Below are 15016 nucleotides of genomic sequence, written 5' to 3' on the forward strand. Positions count from 1 at the left end.
TTATACTTTTGATGACGTTAAAACTATGACTGCCGGGCACATTCGTAGAAGATCTTTAGAGTGTTAGCTATAGTGTGTGTGTGTGTGTGTGTGTGTGTGTGTGTGTGTGTTTCAGCATTCCCATGTTTATGTGTTTCTGCATGCATATGCATGCAGCGAACCGTCAGGGGCAGGCATAATTTATTATCGCTTAGCTTCATTAACCTCAACCGGAGAAGTTGCTCTGTTGCTACCACAACATTCGGTTTGAGACGCAAATACAAACACGTGGTGTTCAAAATGAACACTGAAAAAGAAACATGCCATACTGTATAGTTTGAAGTACTTTCACTTGACTCGATTCATCTAGCAAATTATAGATGGATTTCATATACATAGTTATTTCTGTGTCTATGTCGGATTGGAGCCTTTATTGTATTTTCATAATAAATAGATGATTTCCCTGACCTATTTATGCTACTTTCCATTTTTTCATTATTCTATTATTTTATATTAATAGATCAATCAATCAATCATTGTGTACTTTGACATGTCCTACCACTCCATATGAAACCTCTAGTCAGTCTTTTCAAAAAGAACTTGCTACATAGATGACCCTTGCCTTGTCTTCATGGTCCAGAATGACCCTGTGTTATATTGTGCATTTGATAAATACAAAACACAGTTGAGCACCCTAACCTTTAAACCATCAGTGCCACCCTTATGAGTATAAGTAGTTGTTTTATTAGCATTAGTAGTAGTTTGTGTGGTGTGTTCCAAAATCAGTCTCCAGCACAAGCAGGCCATTGACCTGTGTCCCACTATCATCCAGACCGCTGTGTGGTCTCCTGGGTCAGCCACATTATCACTCCCACATTGCTGGGACCGCGGGGGGCGGGGGGGGCATTACATCGTTTGTCATGCGTCTGAATGTTTAGCCTCCACCAGACCCTCTCCTTTGGTTTAGCACCAGATTGAGGATCTCGACCTTTAACGGATCAGACGCTGACCTCTCATTAACGGTCACCTCCGTAGCTGTCTCCAAATGATACTCAGAACGAAACGTGACGGGGTGACGGGTGGTGGGGGGGAAGTTAAGACAGGCGGGTGAAAATAAAAGCACCTATGGGTACATTCACCGCAGGCCCAGAGAGCGAGGTGCAACCGTAACGTTGGCTGGTTTGATAAATGAGCTGACAGACTGTCTTCTTCCTCCTGTTATTCATTCCCCTTCCTGTGGGACAGGAGGGAAGGAGAGGGGAAGAAGAAGATGCATCGGAACAGTAGAATCGAATAAAGAATATAGAGAGTTGACTTTGCAGCGTGCTATTTTTAGTAGACCTGTAATGTCCTCTGTTACGTTGAAGCACTGATGGAGAGACAGAGAGAGAGAGAGGGAGTAAGAAGGAGGTTAGTGGAGGGCTATTAAAGGCTGGCAGAAGGGCAGTAGTGCAGGAAAGTAACAGAAAAGACGGAGGACTTGTTAGGATTTGTATTTGTACCTCATGTTTTATACCAATTCATCAGGTGTGAACAAAGGCCTCATGCTCACATGCTCCAGCTAATTCCATGGCATGTATTTAATCTACCAAGTCTCTTTGAATACTACTCCCTACTAACAGTGACAATCACAAAGTCCATGGAAGGAAGATTTTTTTTATTATGTTAATATATATTTTGTTCTGATTTTCTTTGTCTGATGATGCATGTATCCTGTGCCCGAATTGTACATTATTTTTTTATTACACATGATTGAACTGGACTGAAGAAGCCAAAGCTAACAGCCATCATTCAGTGTCAGTGTTTGTTATGGACTGCAGTCTGGGAATAATCTCTTATCTGTGTTCTAATTGAACCAGGGAGAAGACCTTCCAAACACACTGATTATTTCAGTCCAATATGTGTAGTTTCATTAATTGCTCCTCCAGTGACAGATTAGTTTGTTCATAGTTACCACAGCCATAGCAGAGTATTTACCAATCATGGTCGTGCAATGAAATCTTGAATGGCCATCTAAAACGTGTGCGGCTTAAATAAACTAGATTGAGTTGCCTCCTTCTTTTGTTACATTGTAAATTGCAATCTATGGCTTAAGTGAAGTAGTAAATCTAAAGTCTGCCGTGATAGCCTCTGTTCGTCCGGCATTTCAACGGGTAGATAACAGAAGGCCTTATCCCCTGGTCCACAGTAACACTGATGAACTTAATTTCCTGGAGACAAAAACGTCCCCCCAGGAAAGTACAGGGAGGGAATAATAGAAGACTCACGCTGGTATCGAGTGTACATTAATGTATCTCTCACGTCCATCAGGAAAGCTTACACACACACGCACACACACACACACACACACACACACACACACACACACACACCGACACACAGACAGAAAAGACAGACAGACAGACCAGATACAGTGCGGATAAAGCCCTTTCCTGTGTAAGAGGAGACAGGTTCAGTCTGGTCACGCAGGCCCTGCCTCCCGGTCCCTCCTAACCGCCTGGCCTCTACAAAGATTGATCTCTTCATCTTGATTAAGTTTCAGTTAAAGGCAAGAAGAAAATTGTGTGTGTCCTCTCTGAACCAAAACCCACAGAAGATTTCCAGCAGAAGCACCAGATTTCCATCTTCGCTTTGATCATGTGAACATTTGGCTCCTGCTAAGGAGCCGCCCACTGCCATTTGTTATTGTTGGACCGCGCCGATCCGCCTCGCCATTAGAGGGCCTGAGGGGGTTGGTGGGGAATATGGAGATGATCAGACTATGCTGCTCTGATTGCCACACCACCACCGTTCAGTGTTCTGACGGAGCTGCACTAATGAAATCCATAAGAATACTATAACATCCCCCCTCCCTCCCTCCCTCCCTCCATCCCCTCCCTGCATCCCTCCATCCCCTCCCTCCTTCCCCTCCCTCCCTCCCTCCCTCCTTCCCCTCCATCTCTCCATCCCTGCATCCCTCCCTCCATCCCTCCATCCCCTCCTTCCCCTCCATCCCTCCCTCCGTCCCCTCCATCCCCTCCATCCCTCCATCCCTTCCTCCCTCCCTCCCTCCCTCCCTCCCTCCTTCTGGTTCTGATGAACTCGAACACAAGACAAGTTCTACCCTCATTCATCTTCTCTGCAGATGGCATCAGGAGCAGGAGTGTAGGCTGGGATTGTTTTACGGCAGACAGGGGATCGAATGTGTCCCCCTGCACACGGTCTGATATGAGATAGATCAAGATTTGCTGTATACGCCGGCAAGTACCTTCCAGATTTACTGCTGGTCAAGCTGTCCTTCCTGACAGCAGGACAGCTACGTCAGGCCATACAAACCGATTGCATTTCAAAATCTTACCTATTTTTCTGAAACATAATCACCATCATAGGATATAGCTATACATTCTAAGTGTGGAAGTTAGGATATGGCTGTGTTGTTGTTTGGTTGATTACATTGAGTGTATTCCTGTACCACAGTAACACAGGGTCTCCTTGCCTGGCTGACGATTGGAACAAAACAGTGGAAAATCTGGAGAGTGTGTCAGTAAGTCAGATTGAGTGTGTGACATAAGGGGAGCTGTGTGCATAGGAAAAACTATTAACAGTGATAGAGTCCCATTTTACACACACAATAAACGCATAATACATCAGTAAATATACCAATTGTAAACTCACTTGTTACATCAACGGTGGCAATATGAGATTTAGTAAGAGCCAACCCTGCCTCTAAGGTTCTCTCTCTCTCTCTCTCTCTCTCTCTCTCTCTCTCTCTCTCTCTCTCTCTCTCTCTCTCTATTAAATGTTGTTGAGGAAATGTAAAGACATTAAACTCATATCAAATGACAGCTGACCTGTACTAATAATGCATTATTTCCATGTAGAGCAGATGTAGAACAAATAACAATTCATGTCAACATAATGGGATTTTAAGAAAAGTAAAATCGTTTCACACAACAATCACATTTTTTTTAAAGAAAGCCTAGACTGTTATCCCCTCCTTCTATTCAATAATATTTATTTCCAAATGTTATCTTACACTGTTGAAGTGTTTTGATAGAGTGAAAATCTATTTAACCAGCAAACCTACTAAAACAAGTAAGGTCTGTGGGAGTTTGTTTCTGTATGCATTGAAAACCAGGCATTTAGTAAGTAACCAGAGTTGTAGCTCTTTTTGCTGCATAGCCTCATCTGTATATTTTGTCATTACTCGTGTCATTAATTTTTCAACAGTTTATAAGTACTACTAATACAACCTCAAATAGCCCTGTATAAATAAATGTAATTAAGCACAATCATTTGTTTGTGTGTGTGTGTGTGTGTGTGTGTGTGTGTGTGTGTGTGTCTGTTTGCACGTGCACACACACAATCCATTAGCGCACCTCATGTTGTATGCCTCTGGAAGAATAGAGTTGACATGAGCCCTTATTAAAAACCAAACTGAAGGAGAGTCCGTCAGTGTGTGAACCCCTGGCATTCTCACGATATGAAGGGGGCACTCTCAGAACCAATGAAACATCATAGGGCGGCATGCTGACTCCTGCACATTACGGGGCTATTCTACTGGGAGCTGACTGCAGAGAGCTATGTGCAGTGGGGTGCAGTCATGCTTTGATCTGGTTGATTGATGCTGGGGAGAGGGCCGGACGTGACGAGGATCCACAGCAGAGAGAGCGTCTGCTCGGTATGTGGATAGTGTGAGGTATGTGACACTGGTCGGCGCGTCTGGCTGGGAAAAGAAACACAAGTCAAATATCGCATCTGGATGTCTGCAAGATGTGGCAAAAAATAAAAAAAATTAAAAATAAATCAACCACAGAGCAACGCTGGAGTACTAGGAATGCTAAGGATTCGTGCATAGTTGTACTTTACACACACACACACACACACACACAATATAAAAATTATTATGGACCAGTCATTCCAAAGTACTCTTTAGGGGATACCTGACACATTGAAAATAACTGTTTTCCTGCATGTAGAAAAGGGATCTGTCATAACTATATCTTTTTCTGAATCTCCTGTATGTCTGAGGATCAGACTCCTTTTCAGCTGTTATAAGACCCTCAAGGAATGATTTTCCATTAATATATAACATGTGTGTCTCGTAGTACTTAAACAGGGTACAATGACGTTTTTAAGTCCCATAATGTTGCAGTCAGGTGTGCACTGACCTTGTTTTACATTCAGCACTTTTTAATCAATCGGATGACGAGATAGAAGTATTGTTTGTTTAGATGATCTCTGTGTTCTCTGTGCCCAGCCTGGTTTTTTAAAATGCATGGCACAGCCTCAGCTGCAGGTAATCTGGGCCACCTGCCACCGTGTTGATCCTCAAAGCTGAAGAACAATGCAATCCCCAAATCTCACAGAATGAATTGTATCTGCTTTTGAGCAAAGAGTCGACGGTAGAGATCCGGAGCCTGTTAAAGTCCCTGAGCGAGACCTCCTTCCACAAAGCCGGTGTGTGATTGGAGAAGGTGATATGAGTCAGACTTATAGTGGGGGAATGGTCGAGAATAAACCTCTGCCAAACTCGTGGCGCCCAAACACTGGGCTACCTGCCACAAACGCTTTCCTCGCTAAGTTCCTGCTGAAAAGAAGGTAATGGGAAACAGTGGGGAAAAAAAAGAAAAATCAGACCGATTCAAAATTGCTTTTTCGGTTGTCATGCTCGCATAGAAATCAAGTGGGGAAATCATTCATTGTGACTGACAGGAGACCCGTTTAGACAGGTTTTTAGCGGCCCGTGAACCAAACCCTGGTTCACTCAAAGGCCGCCGTCTCGCCTGATGCCCCTTTAGCCCCTTACAGCCCACCTGGGGATGGTGGTCCTGACCCCAGCCAGGTTTAATGGCTTCTATTGGGGGGCTGCGGGAGCCAAGGTAGATCCCAAACAAACCACCTTTTCCACCCAACCTATTGGGTCACAGTCACAGAGGAGAATATGTATTCATGCATCTAATTTCCCCACTTGCACACTTTATGTGGCATGTAATGCATTTTTGAATAGCAACGTCAACTTTATGTAGCTACCCACAATTCAATTTGAAATAAGCCAGTATTTATCACAATAATGGAGGATGCTTTAAAGATTACCTTTTTGGCCAACACATGGATTCATTTACACGCCATAGCGCAGCAGAATTGATAACTCCACATAAAGCTTTAACTGGCCGATCTGTGGATATGTTACATCTTGTCAAACCAACTTTACTCAGAGAGGGGATGGCATCGCCAAGACGAGAGGTATCAGATAGATAGCAATAAACAACAAAGCTTATATTAGTCGACGTGAGTGGCAGCTACCTGATGAAGTAGTTTAAGATTCCATCAACAGTGTAAGATAACAGCTTGAGTATATTGTTTCCCAGAGGTAATCTCAGACACACACAAGCACACACAGCATTGCTTTCCCAAGCAGATGGGGACAAGATGGGCTATAGCGGCTCCATTCATTCTACTCCCGTAGCATAAAGACAACTTAATTGGAGTTTAAGGACTAGTAATAAGTGAAATGCCAAGTCCTCTGTAACGTTGACGGCTCATGTAGAGAATGTGAGATTTGTTTAGGTTGTATTAAATCCATGAAAGGAACCCCAGGGATGTATGAGGCTGTGTGTCAACATTGGAAATGAGGTTATAGCAAGGCTTGGGTTGTTGGAGATCCCCCGCAGGTGGAGCCAGGCCTGCTACTCTTCATGTAAGCGTCTTTGATTGCACCGTGTTACACTGTTATGATCATACTCATTCCAAAGGTATACAATTTACTCATCATCTGGCATCTGCTTGGAGTTAAGTGTGTAATTGACTAATCACACAAGGCCGAGAAGAGCTACGAAATTACTGCATTGGAGGACACTGCTCATCCTAAATTTCTTGATTTTGTCACTTCATTTTATTCAATTTTTTGACATTCTGTAGACTACTTAATTTTATTAACAAGCGGAATTTTGCCTGAATAAAAAAGGAAAGAAGGTAAGAAAAAGTTGTGCTATTGCTTAAAAAAAGTTGATGGCTAACTTTGTCGACTTTGCCATAGATTCTGTCGAAAGCCAGTAACGAGATTGGCTCTAAACACAATGAGATGGTCGTTAGCGTCATGAAGGGCACTCATCCATTTTTATTTCCTTCCACCCTCCTCCTGTTCCTGGTCTTTATGTCTGGGCCACCTACCAGAAAGGCTGAAGTGGAGCTGTGACAGCTTGACTGCCCTGTCATTTGTAATGAAATAAGCCTGAGAAGCGCTTTCCCTCTGCGCCTCACCATTGAATCCACTGGGAGGGATCCTTCCCCTCCGCTCCACTGCTCTCCTCATTAAATCCTAATCATTTGAATGTCTTTCCACTTTTCCTCATTTTTTATGCAATATGAACACCCATTACATTGCATTACAGAGGAGGCCCTACTGTACGACGATGCATTACTTCCATTAAAATGTGATTATGTAATGCTGTCGTCTGTCAAATATATATGACGTGCTTTCAATGAAAACTCATGTGCTCGGTGGACTGCATCGAGACCGAAAAGGAACACCTGTACGGGTCGTGACATGCTGCAAATAAATGATTGTGCTTTATTTTCCGAGTGACCTTGTTAAAATAGGCCACGTAATGAACCAGATACTTAAGAAGTGACTCGGACAGATACAACAAGAGAACATAATTAGAAAACGGGCAAACGTAAAGCAAATAAAGACACACAATCAAACAAAAAGGTGATCTTGTCAGACGTAGAGCGATTCGAGAACTGGAGAACTGGACACAAGGAATCTTTCTATAAATGTATAGCCGTTTTTTTGTAATAAAGCACTGTGTGCTTATGATGAATAATAACATGTGACGTCAATACAAATTTATATTTAACAGGTGACACGATATGATTATGACGTTGTTGTAGATAAGAGAGTCAGAGGCATGTGCCTGTCCGACTGACTTTGACATCACTCAAGTAAGATCCTGAAGACGGATTGGCCATTGTACCTGACAACATTTGCATTTCAAACGGTTCTGGGCTGCAGAATATAGACAACAAGCTATCTTCCTGCTATAGCTTCCTTTACATCCTGAGATGGATGTCTTAAGGAAAACACTTCAAATAAAATTACTTCAGTAAAATTACTGAAGTGTTTCAGTAATGCTAAGGTTTCTGCTGAAACCTTATCTTCAGTTATGATAAGTGAGATGAAAAATAGAGGTGTGTGTTAGTGCTTGGCTGGATGTTGTTGAGAGCATAGTACATCTGGCAGCCAGGCTTTGCCCCATTGGCCCCAATTCCCTGTGGAGAGATTAACCTGTTTTTCCATGTTGAGACACCTGAAGTATTTTGTGGTTGTTTTCTTGACTATGGCAATTAAGGAACAACATGGTACAAAACATCACACTAGCACTAATGAGCCCCAGTTGTCAGAGACAGGCACTGGTAAAGTCAACCTTGACTAGACTGGCGTAATTGATCTGGCACGCCCATGTGTGTGCTTGTTTGTTTTCAAGTATGATCTCACCAAGTACGTCTGTCAAATGTGGGAATGTCATTCTTTCATTTTCTTCCTTAAGTTTTCCCCTTTGGAAATATCTCACCGTTCAGCCTCCCATGTATGTATTGTATTACATGCATGTAATAGTCATAGACATTTAATTTAAGAAGTATGAATCACAACCACAACCAGGAATATAACTGGGAAATTCATTAGTTCAATACACAGTGTGTGTGTGTGTGTGTGTGTGTGTGTGTGTGTGTGTGTGTGTGTGTGTGTATGTGTGTTTGTGTGTGATCGCACCTAGGTTGTGGGTAGCAGGGTGGACGATTGCTTTAAGTAACTCTTTAGGAACTTCAGCACATTCTCAAGACATTCTAGGTTGCCAGATTTCACACCTAATCCACCTTTGAATCAATGTTGTTTTCAGCTAATATGCTTTACCATTTAAACTCCATGAGGTCATTTAAAGGCATTATTATATTTAATTTGCCCATAGTGTTCACTTTACTTCCAGTCTGACCACACTGGCACGCCAATGCAGGTCCTGAACAGATGGTGTTCGTTCTGATGAGAACCAAATGTGTGCACTGCGGCTGCAGTTAATCTTTTTATTTTTCATCAAGTCCTCGCTGACATGCCATGGTTTCTTATAGGTTGGGCCCACTGGGATCCAGGCCCTTGACCGGTTCACTTGGCCTTTCATCATCAGCATCTTTTAATTTCTCGCTCCTTGTGTGCTCACCTTTTCTCTCTTTGTCTCTCTATGATTGCCTGGCTAAACCCTGAATTTATTTTGTAGAATGTCATTTCATATTTTTGCAGGGCCCAGACCTTATTTATTTTTCTCGCTTCTTTGCAAGTTAAAGTATTTTGCGCCAAGTATGATGGATATTTTATAATAGCTTTTAAAGTGCCTTCCCACAGTGGGGCTGTCAATGGCAGCATAGAGTCCCATTGTTCACAAACAGCGAGATGTTTAAACCCGGAGCATGTAGTGGGCTACACGTGTAATCTAATAGGTGCATGGCTGTTTAAGATACTATACGAGCTGCCATGCAGTGGTCCCTGTTGAGATCTCTCTAGGTAGTAAAACCCAAGCCCTTACCAACCATATAATCAACTATGAGCATTAACGCATGGCTCCTGGGTAAATGTCCCCCCCCCCCCCCCCCCCCCAGACCTTTTGTCCAGGGCAGACTCCCCGAGCGGGAAACGCTTTGACATATGGACATTCACCCAGAGTCTCGAGAAGTTCTGTGCATTTGGAAAATCCCTTAACAAGTCTTTCTCTCCCTTTGAGATCTCTTCTGTGAGTCTTGATGCATGCCAGGCTATTGCACATTGAGTGATAGCGGAGTAGACAACTGCCGCACATCCAACAGCATTCCTATTGCCTTTTGCGATAACAGGAATGCTTCAACTCTGAAGGAACCATGCAGGAACATATTTACTTTCTAAACACCCTGCAGTGTTTTTCATCTCCGCTGCTCAGCTCTGCCAAAGGTGTGTATCCAAGTCTTTGATCAGTCCCAATGTAAAACCATGACTGTGATGGTTTATAAAATGAAAATGATATTTAAGTAAAAATATTGCTCATGCCTGGGTTGCCAGGGTTTAAGTGTAATGCTGAATGAATACCCCCTGATTGGTACATCAGTGCAATATTTTAGTTTTTGCAAGAAAACAATGAATATATACAATGAATATATCAACTCATTTGACCCCGCATTAGACATTGGATACCATTGTTGCACCCCCCCCCCCCCCCACACACACACACACACACACGCATACAGGTATATTGTAATTGATGTGGAGCCCATCCAATCAGCATGCAGCACACGTCCCGCTTCTCCTGCATCTCCTACCTCCATCCATTATCCAGGGGGAAGCACGGGTAATTAGTGTCAGTCTGGCTGCGTGCCAGGTGCCTCCCATGCCTCCAGTTGAGTCATTAGCCTAGCATAGTCCACCTGCACAGCTCTGTCATGCCAGATACAGCGCCGACACGAAGGGGTCAACCTCCAATTAGATTCTTAATATGGCCGCCGATGGGGATGCTGATGGGGCTCCAAAACGAACTTGCGCGTCAAGATTGCTCACACACAGGTAAACAAAGGACTTCAAAGGAAACTCTGCCCTTTCTTTTTTCAAATGCTTCTAATAATAAGAATAAGACTTGAGAGAATGCCAGGTCCTGCCCAGCCAGCTGCTATCTGGGGGAATCGAATCTGCATTCAATTATTTGCCATATTCTTGCCAGCACCTCCTGGCCTCTGGGGAATATAGTGGAATTTACATTGCTCAGAAGTAGCATTGTTAAAACCTACCCTGGTTGGGAATGTGTGTGTGTGTGTGTGTGCATGTGTGTGTGCTGCCAGGCGGACACACAGCCTTGCATCACAGGCCGTGCAAGGTGAGCGAACGGCCTGCCAGGCGATATGATTAATGTGGACGGTTAGGTCCATCCACAGGATAGCTACCGCTGAGAGCCTTCGCTGGAGCCTAACTGGGATTTCATTAGGAAGGATTCCAGTAAGATCTTACTTGCGGGCAGAAAGAAGTATTACAGATTACACTCAGATCATATTATGTTATGCTACATCTGGAGAGCAACGTGGCGCATAATTGCAACACATCCGTGGGGCAAAACTAACCTTGTACACTCCTTCGTCACTGACGTTAAATTCCCATTCAGATTGGGCTTTTCATGTTTCATTGAAACACACACATGCTAAGAGGTTTAAGAGGTTAATGAGATACAATAGGATGACAAATCAAATGAAATGGTTGTAAACAGAAAAGCCAATTTAATCAAATAGGCCTACAAGATTTGTAAGTGGCAAATGTTTTAGTTTTAAATGCTAAACATTTGCATCGTTTTAAATGCATACACTCATTAAGGCCTTCACACGTTTCGAGTTTGCTTTTTATTAGGATCAGTTCAACATGGCTGGTGAAAATGTAATCGAGACAAAGACTGGCAGGGAGACGAGTTAAGTTTCCCCATTAAGTCAGTGTTCCTAGGGTATAGCCCCTTAAATAAAATTAGAGCCATTTTAAGTCAAGCTGTAAACGTGAATGAACACAAAGGATTCAATTCAAGTAGGCCTATATGTGGTTAAATATTAATTTGTTTTTAAGGCTAATTATATATAGGTCTACCTACATTTGAAAAAAAAAAATGTTTTAACAAAAATGTAAGTTTGTTAGGTTTACTCCTCTGCTGCCAAAAATAAACCACTTTAAAAATAAATGAACAAAATCTTCTATTTTCGCTACAGGCCTACGATGGCTTGTTGAACCCTTCAAAGTTCTGCCTGTAGGAGTCAGTAAGCGAGTCGCTCTCCTCCTGAATCATTTCCTTCTGGTCCTAGAACAAAATAAGCAACCGGGGTATCAAAGAGGGTCGGAGATTGTTCGGTTACCATAAAAAATAGTACGCCTCTTCATAAACTTTTAAAAATTTATATATATATATAAATTCAGCAGCCCTAAGCGGAAGGAAGGCGTCTCCTTGTCAAACTTATTTGAGTTCAACTGAATGGAAGTTACGAGGCGATTTGTTTTCTTCTGCTCTCGCTTCTGATCTAACTCCTCCACAGTCTGAGAAGTGGCCGCATTATACCAAGGTGAACTATTGGAAAGTACCTTCGCCAGGTGAGAGATCACTAGTAAGAACTGCTATGGGTGTTTAAACGTGGGGGTCATCCATCGCATGTTTATGATAGTGACGATTGTGTCTCCTTGTCATCTGCCCTCTGTAATGTAACTTCACTGACAACACTTACAAACTGTGTCATTGTAGAGCATATGCGGTACACTTCAGTTGTCGAGTCCATAATGGTATACTTAACGACGTGATAGTTATTAATTATGAATTCATTATTGTATCTCAGCCCAATGTAACGCAAATTGAGCAAATAACGAGTGTTTTAGGGGTGTCATACGGATTAACGCACCGATTTCGCTGTTTAAACAGCCCTGTTTGAGAAATGTTAAATTAGAGCAGCTTTGTTTTGACATTTTGTGTGATATTTTTAATATATATATATATATATATATATATATATATATATATATATATATATATATATATATGTGCCTTATAGGCCTATATATGCCTTGCAGATATTTTAAGTGTTGTCACTGCATCTGGTGTTGATTATGTTGGCCAAGCTCGTCTTTTTATTTTAAATGCTTGAATATTTCAAGCAGTTTTAGATTTGGATTTTACGGCCAATGATACTTTTACACCTACCAATGTCCGTGCAGGTCATAACGTTTGGCATTAATCAATAGAACAACAACTCTTATACGAATTGTCACTTTTTGAAAGGTCACTTTAACAAAAGGCATTCAAGTCTGATCTTTTACAACCATAGATTTTTACAACCAAGATAGCAGCTTTGCACATTGTGTATCATATCTCCATTCCACTGGGGTTTCGGAAGAAGGTTTTTATTGTGTGCTCTTAAGGTTGAACTCCCATGTCACCTGGTGATGCCACTTGGGGTCATTGCAAAAGAAGGGTGGATTTTACCAGAAGAATAAGCTGATCAATGTTGTGTATTGTGTTGGTTCCCTAGACATTCACATGCAATGCTGGGCTTTGAAGGAGGCAACTTTGGAGCCTAAGTGTTTACTTCCCTAAACGGCATTGTCATTGTTCAGAAAAATCTATTTGGAAAACAACATGACCGTACGAAGTACAAAGGTCATTTCCAACATTCTTTCTATAATCTCATCAATCTAGATCTTTACATTTGGACGTTTTCCCATATTGTGATCTGTTGCTGACAATAGGAAACAGCCACTCTGTACTGAGACACACACGCACCAAACACACACGCACGCACACACAAACACACACGCACGCACGCACACACAAACACACATACACTGTGTTCACGTCTTCCACTGCAGTGGGTGAGCTCTCTGTTCTGGCATCTTATAAAGGGCCCTATTCTCTGGGACTAGGGGTCTGACTGTGCTGTCCCAGGCAGACCTCTCATAGTCTCTCCACAATAGGCAAACTGTGCCCTCCTATATCAACATTTTCTTTATCTCTCTCTCTCTCTGTCACACACACACACACACACACACACACACACACACTCACACACACACATTTCTCTCTCTCTCTCTCTCTCTCTCTCTCTCTCTCTCTCTCTCTATATATATATATATATATATATATATATATATATATATATATATATATATATATATATATATATATATATATATATATATATATATATATATATATATTAGTAGGCAGAGCACAGCCTAGTGTAGGTCTTGGTGAGATATCTCTGGGAGTTGGGGGCTGATGACCCAGGCTACCATAACTCCTCCTCTCACCCTGACAGACCGGTTGAACCCTGTGTATTGACCCTGCCTAGAGAGATGACCATTAGAATCACATCTAATGGCCTTGTGCATCCACCTGCTAAGAACAGGTTTCGTCAAGCTGCATATGGAAGTAATGCATGACAGACAGGGTGTCATGTGATGCCTGCTCTTTACAGGGCCTGGGTGATATGTATTACAACGTTATTATTGTATTATCATGACAATTATGATTCATGTATCATAACTTTCATAGCAGATGGCCAGAAGAATGTAGATCATTTATTGATCATTTAACTTGTGACTAAAACAAGTTTTTCACATGGCGATGTGACAATGTTTTAAGATGATAACCGTTAATAGTGAGTTATCATCCTGACATACTCTACATACAAGATTTCAGGCGGGTACACTCTGAGACTATATCTGAGACTATATTCTGACCCCGCTATTTGACAGCGTGCGGCTGTTTATAGTCAAGTCTATTTCTGAGCAGGAATCCAGCATGCTTAGTTTCCCACAGTGCAGTAGCCCCCACCCCACTGCTCTAGAACTGTATTTATACTCAAATCTTGGTTGTGGAATACGAGGGGTCGTGTTGCATTAACAGAATGTGTAACTGCTTTGACCATGACATTGTTTTTGTGTTAGTGCGCCAATTTTGAGTGTGGTATTTCAACCATTACACACACTATCAAACTCCCTCATAAGTGTCATACCAGACCATAAACAGACTGCACGCACACACACACACACACACACACACACACACACACACACACACACACACATACATACATACATACATACATACATACATACATACATACATACATACATACATACATACATATCTTGAGTTGATGTTAACGGCCAATAAATTATAATATTTTGCAATATGCAATTATTTCCTCTATGAGGTCTTTCTTTTGACAGCTGAGGAGAAGTCTTCCTCGCCACCATGTTATGGCTGGGTGGTGGGCCTTCAGCCAGAAATCCACTTTTAGTTTTGAGAACGGTTGTATTTTTGGGATGGGAACAGGATTCCAATCATGTGAGTTTCCTCCTGCAACATGCCTCCCACTCCTCCTCTTCCCGTGTGTGATAAAACGTGACACTTTATTGGGTGGCTTGGACGAGATGCTCCTGGAATGCGCGACTTGGCCACTTGACTTGACACTTCTTGGCTCTTGCAGTACGTCTAAGCATGTTAAAACAAAAGTCAGG

At 42.2% G+C, this 15016-nt stretch overlaps 1 protein-coding gene across 1 annotated transcript in view; it reads left to right on the forward strand.

The window, feature by feature from the left end:
- Nucleotides 1-11840: 11840 nt before the first annotated feature.
- The window catches only part of tspan9a (tetraspanin 9a), a 139101-nt gene continuing 135925 nt past the window's right edge, over nt 11841-15016 (forward strand). The window contains exon 1 of the mRNA XM_084477126.1: nt 11841-12094. The gene's annotated coding sequence lies outside the window, so the exon portion shown is untranslated. The remainder of the gene's footprint in view (nt 12095-15016) is intronic.

This window comes from Micromesistius poutassou, assembly GCF_964030765.1.
Source record: "Micromesistius poutassou genome assembly, chromosome: 13".
NCBI classification, from domain to species: Eukaryota; Metazoa; Chordata; class Actinopteri; order Gadiformes; family Gadidae; genus Micromesistius; species Micromesistius poutassou.